This window comes from Sapajus apella, unplaced genomic scaffold (genome assembly GCF_009761245.1).
Source record: "Sapajus apella isolate SASKATOON/1434 unplaced genomic scaffold, GSC_monkey_1.0 scaffold71, whole genome shotgun sequence".
NCBI lineage: Eukaryota > Metazoa > Chordata > Mammalia > Primates > Cebidae > Sapajus > Sapajus apella.
Window position 1 is genome coordinate 7,698,927 of NW_022437011.1, and position 11,384 is coordinate 7,710,310.

General features: G+C 36.5%; 1 protein-coding gene across 3 annotated transcripts in view; it reads left to right on the top strand.

The window, feature by feature from the left end:
• The first annotated feature begins 8,046 nt into the window (after window positions 1-8,046).
• The window catches only part of MYOT (myotilin), a 22,577-nt gene continuing 19,239 nt past the window's right edge, over window positions 8,047-11,384 (top strand). The window contains exon 1 of one of the 3 annotated variants that reach the window (XM_032250357.1): window positions 8,047-8,202. The gene's annotated coding sequence lies outside the window, so the exon portion shown is untranslated. The remainder of the gene's footprint in view (window positions 8,203-11,384) is intronic. The other 2 variants (XM_032250358.1, XM_032250359.1) reach the window with 2 other exon arrangements.

The window sequence follows — 11,384 nt, forward strand, 5'->3', positions numbered from 1 at the left end:
GCTGGATGAAACACTAGCCATCTCTTGCTTTGATGGGGCTTTCCTAACTTCACAGTTATGGCCATTCACAGTATGGTATTTCTGAATGACAGTCTTATCCATGGAGTCATGGTCGCCAAAGGTTACAAAGGCAAAGCCCCTTTTCTTGCAACTGCCTCAGTCAGTCATGATTTCAATCACTTCAGTTTTTCTGATGTTCTTCAGTGTCTTCTTTAATGCCACCAACAAATATCTTTTTCACAGCTAAGTGGGCACCTGGTCTTTGAGAATCTTTTCTTGAGACAGCTCTCTTTGGTTCCATGTTTCTTCCATCCACCTTGTGTGGCCTTGCATTCATGGCTGCACCCACCTCCTCCACAGTGGCATATGTGACAAACTCAAAACCCCTAGAGCACTTGGTGTTTGAATCTCTCATTACCACAGTCTGTGAGCCTTCTCCATTGCTCAAAATGGCTCCTCAGGATCTCATCAGTTGTATCAAAGCTCAACCCTCCAAAAAAAGAGCTTCCTCAGCTGTTCTAGCTCAAAAACTGTTTTGATGAAAGAATAATTTTCATTGTTAAAAGATTGGTTTATTGTCATGAATTAATCTGATTTTCCTAATGAGTTTTTGACATATAAACAAAAAAGAAATATGAGAATAAACATATTTCTTAAAGGGTAAAACGTAAGAAAACTGATGCATAACTTTTTAAATACTTTATTAGGTAATTTGCTTACAGAATAATTTGGAGAAGGGTAATAAGTATGAAATCTACCTCATGTTAAACAATGAGTTTATACTTTATAAACAATTTCTCATTTAATCCTCACATAAACATTTTGAGGTATGTGTTATTATCTTCATTTTTAAATAACTGAAATTAGAAATACAAAAAAAAAATCTTGCTCAGGGACACAAGGCTAGTAAATGCTGAAACCGGTGTTCAAATCTAAGATCATTCTTATGCCAAATGACAAAAATAGACTCATTTAAATATTAATTCAAAATAACTAAATATTTACAAATCACATATAGAAAAAAAATCCTTTTATTATACAAAGGATATATTTCTGTTAATATTTATTGCATTTTTAAAAATAAAGTAATACAAATTTAAAATAAATCTGGAAAATATATAACATGAAGAAAAAATGTAAAAATAGAGAAAATCATTATTAACCTTTTGTGTATTTTTCTACAGTAATACTACATATTTTTATAATGTTATATTCAATTTTATTTTAATCAGAGAAATCAGGAAACAAATTATTCTCTTGGGTGAAAAAGGCCACCTCAGTATTAGTATATTCAGCAATGGTTCATATTCAAAGAAGATATATTCATCTGATCTAATCTTCATGTTAGGGATGAAGAAAGTCCAGGGAAGTAAAGTAATTTTCCCAAGGTCACAGAGCAATTTAGTGGTAGAAGCAAAACTAAAATCAAGTTCTTGCACCCTGCCAATTATTAATTTCTTTATGCACCTTTTCTGAGTTTCTGAAGAATTGACTTACTGTCTGTGACTCCAGATTAGTCAACTTTGTATTTGCTTCCAGGTATTTCTCATATACATATGGCCCCTTCTCCCAACTAAATTAATTATCATCACTTAAATTCTCTTTTTTCTTGTTTTACCTTTCAGAAGTTTGTTTATCATCCATTCCTGTCAAGTATAATTTCTTAAAATCTTGATAATTGATTAAGTCAACATTAGCATCAGAAGACTGTCCCCTAAGTCAATCTTGTCTTCATGAGCTCTTTTGAGGCTCCCCTATACCAACTCTTGAAATGACACAACAGAAGAAAAAGATAATTGGGATATATCAGTGTATTTATTCATATTTTTATTCATTCAACATATGTTTACTGAGTACAGACTATGGTTAGTCTCTGTTCTTGGCATTAAGGAGACAGCAATGAACTAGACTGACAAGGTCCTTGCTCTCAAAGAATATGCATTTTCTCTCTAATCCCACTTAGTTTAGGATTTGTGACTCATAACTTTACACAGAAGCAGTAAGGAGGTGTCCTGACATCAAACAACCAAACTGCTAACTGTCCAAGAAGTAGGTATGTTGCCCATCACTCTGCGGCCATCACTGTATTAACATTAGGTCTAAGCATGATGGTAGTGATAATTTCTAGTTCAGTTCAGAATATCTTTATCTAGGACTACAGCTACAGAAATCTAGAAATCAAGGAATAAAATGTAATCCCTGCTTTCAAGGATCTCATAGTCTAGCAGAGAAAACAGACATGCCTAAGAGGCAGTCGAGAAGAACCATTCTTTTAGGTTTTTTTAGGTTTTAGGATTGTTTTAGGTTTTTTTTTTAATTTTATTGATATATATTAGATGTACATATTTTCAAGATATATGTGATAATTTGATACACTCATATAATTAAATCAGGGTAAATGAGATATGCATCACCTTAATTACTTTTCTTTACACTAGGAACATTCAAATTATTCTCTTCTAGCTATATTGAAATATACAATCAATTAATGTTTTTTTTGTTTTTTGTTTTCTTTTTTGAGGCAGAGTCTTGCTCTGTTGCCCAGGCCAGAGTACAGTGATGCAATCTCGGCTCTCCACAACCTCTACCTCCCAGGTTCAAGCGATTCTCCTGCCTCAGCCTCTTGAGTAGCTGGGACTATAGGCACGTGCCACCATGCCCAACTAATTTTTGTATTTTCAGTAGAGATAGGGTTTCACTGTGTTGGCCAGGCTGGTCTTGAACTCCTGACCTCATGATCCGCCCCACCTTGGCCTCCCAAAGTGCTGGGATTACAGATGTGAGCCACCACACCTGCCAATGGAGTTGTATTTTTAAGACTTATCTTTATGAGCCCACTGAGAAGAGAAAATACCTAATCAGATGGATTTTTTTTTTAAATCTCAGGGGTAACCTATTTATTCCTAGTACCTATGCTTCCCAACATCCTCCCACACTATAAGTTTGTTAACTTGGGGCATCCAAATACGATAATCAAGTTGAATTTCTTCCCTTTCCAGAGGAAGTCTGCACCTTGATTATCACAGAAGTATTTCCTCTAGACTCTGGGGAGTTCAAGTGTATTGCAGAAAATGAAGCTGGCACCGCAACTTCCACAGCAAAACTCTTCATTTCCCCAGGTAATAACTCTTCAAAATCTTCTTGCTACAATTCGGCCCTGAGCCAAAAGGAAGAGTCTTTGTTTCCATCTGAACTCATGATTAAGTATATTTTTCGGAAAGAAAAGTAGTAGAGAAATCAGAGCATCCTCCCAAGTTATCCAAGAGCAAATTTTCTCCAAAACTGGCCTCTCCCTGAAGCACTGAAAGCTAAACAAAGGACACAAATCCAGACAATACCCCCATAAACTTTAGGCCAATTACTCCTGAACCAGCCAGTTATAATGAATATGAGATCCAGGTTCCAAAGAAGGACTCTGTACCATCAGTGGAAATACCTTTGAGCTGCAAGCATAGTAATAAGGGGAGACAGACCCAACATTCATTCATTCAACAAACATTCCTGGTTCTGTAGATAGATCATGACAAAGCTCCATCCTCAGGGATTTTGCATTCTGACATGAGTCACTTTAACTGTGTCAGTACTCCCTTGCCTTTCAGCATGCATTTCACTATGGCTTAAATATTAAGCCCTGTGCTTAGATTCACATTTAATGATTTTCTACATAGACTTATTGGGAAAAATAAATAAATCAGGCCGGTATGGTGGCTCAGGCCTGTAATCTTAAAACTTTGGGAGGCTGAGGCAGGTGGATTACTTGAGGTCAGGAGTTTGAGACCAGCCTGTCCAAGATGGCAAAAACCCATCTCTACTAAAAATACAAAAAATAATTAGTTGGGCCTGGGGATGCGCACCTGTAGTCCCAGCTACTCAAGAGGCTGAGGCACCAGAACTGCTTGAACCAGAAGGTGGAGGTTGCAGTGAGCCGAGATTGTGCCATTGCACTCCAGCCTGAGTGACAGAGCAAGACTCTGTCTCCAAAAAAAAAAAAAAATACCAAAAAGAAAAAATCAATGCTAAAATAACACAAGATTTTGAAGAAGTGGAATCTCTTCCCAAAATAGAATTCAGTCTCCTATCTCAATATAAAAATGTAAAACATTTTGTGATGCAGGCTTCCTCTTTATTCACAAAGAAAAATAGACCTTAAAATAAAAACAGAACTGACCTTGTGTTTGGAAAGCAAATGTAGACATGTTAAGATAATTCAGTTAAGTGAATGTGCCCACCAGGTTATGTTTAAAACAATACAATCCATCACCATGTGCCACTTCCCTACCCCCTAAAACAAACCTCAAATCAAAATATTGTTTAAAAAATAACCTAGGGGCTGGGCACAGTAGCTTACGCCTGTAATCCCACCACTTTGGGAGGCCGAGGCAGGCAGATTACCTGAGGTCAGGAGTTGGAGACCAGCCTGGCCAACATGGTAAAATCCTGTCTCTACTAAAACTTAAAAAAAAAAAAAAAAAAAATTAGCTGGGTGAGGTGACAGGCACCTATAATCCCAGCTACCTGGGAGACTGAGGGAGGAGAATCACTTGAACCCAGGAGATGGAGGTTGCAGTGAGCCAAGATCCCATCTCAAAAATAAAAATAAGCAAATAAAACTATAAAAGACCCTGAACTTGTAAGTTAGTATCTTTCATAAGTGATTATCATCTTCATTAGTAAAATCATCTGTGGAGAAAACTATTGGGTAAATATTCCATAAAGGTTAACAAGTTTTTATTAAGTGTCTACTATGAGCCACACTGTGTTTGGCAAGATAAATAAGCAGTAAACAGTCCCTCCCTCAGAAATTTTTTAATCTAGTTAAGGAGATAAGCCCACAAAATGTCCATTACATGACTTCCCATTTCATTTGAGTCTCTCAGGAATCATCTGATTTAGGCTGATAAACCTGGTACTTTTTTGTGTGTGTGAGTCCAGGTCCTAGGTCTTGCTGTGTCACCCAGGCTGGAATGCAGTGGTGTGATCATGGTTCACTGCAGCCTTGAACTCCTGGGCTCAAGCAATTTTCCCACCTCAGCCTCCCAAGTAGCTGAGACTACAGAAATGCTCCACCATGCCTAGCCTCATTTTTCAATTAGTTATTAAAGTTCAGTGCTTAAGCAATTTGTTTAAGGCTATACAGCAAGTATATGGTAGAGTAGGCTCTCACACTCAGATCTCCAAAAACAGATAACAAAAGGTGAATATGTCTAGAAAGCTGTAGAGTATTAGCCAAATTAATGTTATCATTTGTATTCTTTAACTCCAAACCCAGTGGAGTCCATTATTATTTTTTGCTTGAGAATAATATAAGATTGAGTCCAATGCTAGACTGGATAGTTCAAATTACAAATGCTACAATGGGATTCCCTTTCATTATATGTCTATGCAGAACTTCAATAACCACAGTAAATTATGTGTAAACTAAAATAAAACTTTCTTCACTCTTTAGTTCTTCCATCCTCAATGTGACATTTTTCTTTTCATTTGATATAGCATAAATGAGTTCCATCACACACATCTGACCTCTGACTTCAGAAGAAGCTCACAGCACCATTTTTACAATAGCATATATCCCTTATATTTTCGAAAGAAGACAAAAAGCTATATATGAAGAGGGAGGAATGAGTGACAGTTAAATAGCTACCCTGTTTCTGAAACTGATGATAGACAAAGAATTCCCTTAACATGTTATAGGAAAGGTTTCAGTGAGATAGTAGGAAGTTACTGTATTTTGTAAGGCATTTGAATAATTTACAGAAGGCTCTTACTGATACTTTAGAAAAAGAAATGGAAAAGGTTGTCTTTGTGAGCAGGTTAGAATAAAAGCTCACCATCTGGCCTTGTAATAATTCTTCCAGTCTTAAGATTCTATGATTTTTCTCAAATAGGCAACTAAACCATTCAAATAGCCATATTTGTGCGAAACAAGCCACCATTCAAAAAAGCAAATCAAACATTAAAAGGCAGGAAAAAAACAAATTTACAGATTATTAAATATAGACAGATCCCTGCCTACTGAGATGAGGACCTACTTACCTTTCTTTTCTCATCCCTTTGTCACGTATTATAGCAAAAAACTTTAGCCTTGATGTACCATAGAGGCCATCACATGTATCACACTGCACCTGGGTTATATCTTACAAAGACCTAGAGAAGAGGCAAAGCTTGAAAGACAAAGAGTAAGGGGAACTAAATTCTTCCTCAAGTGTAGTACATTTAGAACCTGCTGTAGGCAAAATCGGGAATTTAGTTATTCTGGATGTCTACCTTACTTGGCTGGTGAGGTATACCTCAAACTTTTAGTACTAAGAGACCTCAAATCTATTATTTCCTTTTCCTTGCCCTAATCAAACCCTGTTCTCCAGCAGAACCAAATGTCAGTCACATATACCACATTTAAAATGCTTAGAATAGGCTGGGCATGTGGTTTATGCCTATAATTCCAGTGCTTTGAGAAGCCAGTGTAGGAAGATTGCTTGAGGCCAGGAGTTTGAGATCAGCCTGGGCAACATAGTGAAATTCTGTCTCTATGAAAAAATTTTTAAATTAGCTGGGTATGGTGGTGCATGCCTGTAGCCCTAGCTACTTGAAAGGCTACAGAGGAAGGATCTCTTGAGCCCAGGAGTTTGAGGCTGCAGTGAGTTATAATCATACTACTGCACTCCAACCTGGGTGACAGAGTAAGACCCTGACTCTTAAAAAAAAAAAAAAAAACTAATAATAAAATAAAATGCTTGGAGAAGTGTCTCACTCATAATAAATGCTGTATACTGGCTATTATTATTTTTATTCTATCATTTGCATTTGCTTTTTAAGTCTCTCTAATTTAGATTGAAAGCCTTTGTCTCTATTAATGGAATTTGAAATATCAGTGAACAGATGTTGAGGAATATTTTGGGAGACTACTGAAATAAGACTTTGTAGGCAACCACCTACTCACCAAGTCTAACGTGTTTTTTCTAAGGGCTGCACGCCCAGGCAGAAATTATCAAACTTTCTTTGAACACCAAAGAATGGTACACCTACATGGTCAGCTGTAGTCAGCTGTAAAGAATCTTATATGGCTCATATGTGCTCAAATATCTATTTGCTGGACCCTAAACGTACATGTTAATTAAATCAAGATTGGGGTATCTACCCATGAAGGAGGGGAATCGAAGCCACTCCATAGAGATAATTCTATTCCATTGGCCTGATCCTCATGCCACCTACCCTACTTCGCAAAGTTTGTTGATTCAACATTTTCTTCTGCAATTATTTACTTCCCTGCACAAAAATGGAAACCTAAATACCATGATGGTCTCCATGATAAAAAGTAAAAGGAAACTATGTAACTGTTAGGAGTAAAGGGAGATGAACATGCATTGACAGCTCTAATTATATAGATTGCTTATTTGTTTGGTTGTTTAAGTGTTTCAAAACTCTTTTAAAACAAAAGTGCTAGGCAAAAGGGGCATATGCCATACAGATTCAGAAAACTTGCTAAACAAACGCACTCAGTTTTTCTACCTCCCTACCTTCCCAGTAACATGTCATCATGACCCTGGTCTCCTGCTTTGCCCAGACTACACTCCACCTCAGAACAAATTGCTAGTACTAAGAGACTGCAAATCTATTATTGAATCCCACTCTCATTAGGCAAAAGTAAAGAAAGACTTCAGATGAAGAATTATGCAATACAAATCAATTTGGAGCCCATCTATCACTGGGTCTTACGGCTGAAGAAGTCTTAGTATAATAGACAGAAGAACTCCACTCTTAAAATACTATTTTCCCTTTAGTCCTGTCTCTTAAACCAAGAAAATTCAAAGTCCCCACCATAATAAAGAAATAAGAGGGTTTCTTTTTTTCTATTTTTCCCATTTCCCTATTCACTGCCCTTCCCTCACATGAGCTTGCTAAAGTTCATAGTCAAAATTCACGTCTAAAATAAAGAGGCTTGCAAGAGAAGCTCATGTAATCCCACTCCTTAAATATCACTAAGACATCTGAGATATTGTTTAGATTGTGGACTCTTACTTTGACATGCCAGCATAGGTAGATAGACAGGCAAGCACATCAGATGTCACTGTTTGGCAGCTGATAAAAGTCAGTGGTGCTATAATACTAAGCACAGAGCCACTAGATTAGTCTGAGGGAAGGAGATGCCTCTTCCTTCCCTTCAATAGTGGGTTTAAACCCAGCTGGCACCCTCTGGAACTACGGGTAAGTCCCTTCTTTATTCCTGCTACACTTTTAGGTCTTGTTTTTGTTTTTTGTCCAAATCAGATGAGTGTATAAAAAGATGATTTTCAAAAAAAGTTTGAAAGCCACAACATTATAACGGTATTATACAAAGATTTAAAGAGAAAATGACTCATTCATTTCATTGAGACTGGAAGGCATGATACAAATGATAGAAGGAAAAATAGCTGTGTCATTATTTTTAAATCACCATTTTTCCTTGAAAAGGGACACTTGATCTGATGTAATTGTGATGATGTCTTATGAACTCAACGTATCTTGTATCAGTCTTCTGTGCAAGTTTATGCTATATTAGAGATAGACAGGAAAAAAAGGTTAAGATTTTTAAAACAGGAGACTGAATAGTACTTTATTTGTAAAATCTTTGAAATTCATGTAACATTATTTGGAATAAAATACTGTCATACAACAGAATCTATTATATAATTAAATTGTTGAACAGTAACTACAAACATAAAAAAAAGACTCACAGAATTAGCTGTGTAAATGTCTGTATAAAATTTTGTTGACACATAGATAAAATGAAACTTTTGAATTAACAAATTTTTAATTGGGCTTTTAAAATATCCCTAATAATTAACAATGTAGGCCAATATCAACATGTACAAGACAGTTGACATTCTGAAAATACATGTAAAGAAAAAGGAACTGTTTTTGGAAAAGATCTACTATTTATTCCTTGCTACTTGAAATGAGTCTGAATAATGTACCTGCCCAGAAAGAAATGTAGGAATCAAACTCTGGATTCAATTCTGCAACAGACTGAATAAACCCATAACTACAAAACTACTTGCCTTGAAATAGACTTTTTTTTTTAATCTACTTAAGGCCCTCCTTCAGGATGTTTTCCCCCCAAAAATTTAAATGCCTAAAGTAGTTCATTTCTAAAATGCATTCTAGTTTAATGTATTTGTGTTCATAAACTTGAAATTAAGGAATATTTAAATTTTTAAACATTCTTTTTCAATAGAGTCTTTCTCTTGGCTGTTTAGTTGCATTTCTGTTCTTTCCTAAAATTGCTAATTTTAATTTAACTGTAAACTACATAGGTAACCTTGAAATACTATTTTTTGAAAGTATCCTATTATTTAGGATGAAACTGTTTGGTCTGGAAAAGTTTCATTAATGACATTTTATCCAAGACAGTAACTAAAATAATTATAAGACTTAGTTTCAATGATGACAAACAATTTGGTTAATTTTTCAGTTAAAAGTTCAATTTGTCATTATCTCAGTATCAGCTTATACCGTATTAAACAAAATATGCAAATGTTTTTGAATTCGTTTATCTGATATTTTGAATGAAAACAGGATTAGTGTTACAACAATTTATAGGGCTAGTCTTTGTATGCAATGCCTATATATAGTCCCGCTTAGGTTTACCATAGTAATGGAAAAAAATCAGGCAAATATAATCCTTCAAGGTTGACTTTCATGGCAAATGTTTCATCTAAGAAAAAATAAGGATCTACTGTAGGAAGGCAGGAGGGCCACTACAGAGCTAAGTAGGAGGAATGGTACCTGTCTTTTCTTGGTAAGGTATAGACTAGTTTCATACATGTCTTATTTACTTCTATGCTTCCCGTTTGCCATTTGAAAAGAAAAAGTAAAAGAGCTAACGCAATTTCAAAATTAGTCTGATATCTCCAAAGATGTGGCAAAAAAAAAAAAAAGACCGAAAATAAAATTAGTCTAAAATACATACTAAACAAGTAAAAATAATAAAAAGTAAAATTCTAAATAATTAAAAGAACATCGATCAGTAACTAGAAAGTATAATCTAAAAATAACAGAATTATAAGGTATGATTCTGTTTTAAAATACATAATAAAAACAGAAAAATTTACAAATGACTCTGGAATGCCACCTGTAACATATATTCTACACAAACACATACACACAGTCATTCCTTAATTAACATGTAGTTTAGTACCATGTTCAAAGGAATCAAGGAGAGAAAAAGAAGCAATGAATTATAAGGTTAAAAAACAATTGGCCTTCCCAGATCCCCTCCACTCGGTTAGTCTCTTTGTAGCAGCACAGGCAGCACCAGATGTGATGGGAGCAGGCAGCGCTCCTAGCCAGCTCCCTAATCCTGCCAGACCACCCAGCCCCAGGCACAGAGCTGCTCCGCAGGCACCATGAGGATCATGCTATTCACAGCAATCCTGGCCTTCAGCCTAGCTCAGAGCTTTGGGGCCATCTGTAATGAGTCACATAAGGAGGTGGCTTCTCTCGGGGGCCACAACAAGAAGGACATGAATCTCTACCAGCTGGAACAGAGACTCTACGAAATCTACTCCTTCTCTCTGGAGGAACTGCTCATGGCCCTGAGCCAGGCTATCTTGGATTCTAGGAGATCAGAAACACTACTTCCCCAGAAACGTAACATGCAGGACTTATTTGTGGGACTTATGAGCAAGAGGAGCGTCCAGCCAGGCTCTCCTACTGATGGGAATCAACAGAATGTCCCCAGCTTCAGCACCCTCAAGTATACCCCAGTGCAAAATGAGCACTCCACTTTTGGACCCTTGGACTGCATCAGGAAGACCTGTCTCCCTGCCCCAATCCCCAAGTGCACATGCTCCTATTGTACTTTCTCTTCCCCATTCTTGTAACATTCTTGTGGCTTGATTCCTTCCCCATCTTTTCTACCTGACCCTGGTGTGGAAACTGCATAGTGAATATCTCCAATCACAATGGGCATTGACTATAGAGTCCCCTAGAGTTCCTGAAGTGTCCTACATTAAGAACATAATGTCTCTCTCTACTCCTCAACAATAAAGGATTTTTGCATATGAAAAAAAGAAAACAATCCACTCAGCTGGGTGCAGTGGCTCATGCCTATAACCCCAGTACCAAGGGAGGCTGAGGTGGGAGGATTGCTTGAGGCTAGGAGTTTAAGACCAGCCTAGGCAACATAGTAAGACCCTGTCTCTATGAAAGAGGAAAGAAAGAAAGAAAAGAAAGAAAGAAAGATAGAAAGAAAGAAAGAGAGAAAGAAAGAGAGAGAGAGAGAAAGAAAAGAAAGAAAGAAAGAAAGAAAGAAAGAAAGAGAGAGAGAGAGAGAGAGAGAGAAAGAAAGAAAGAAAGAAAGAAAGAAAGAAAGAAAGAAAGAAAGAAAGAAAGAGAAAGAAAGAAAG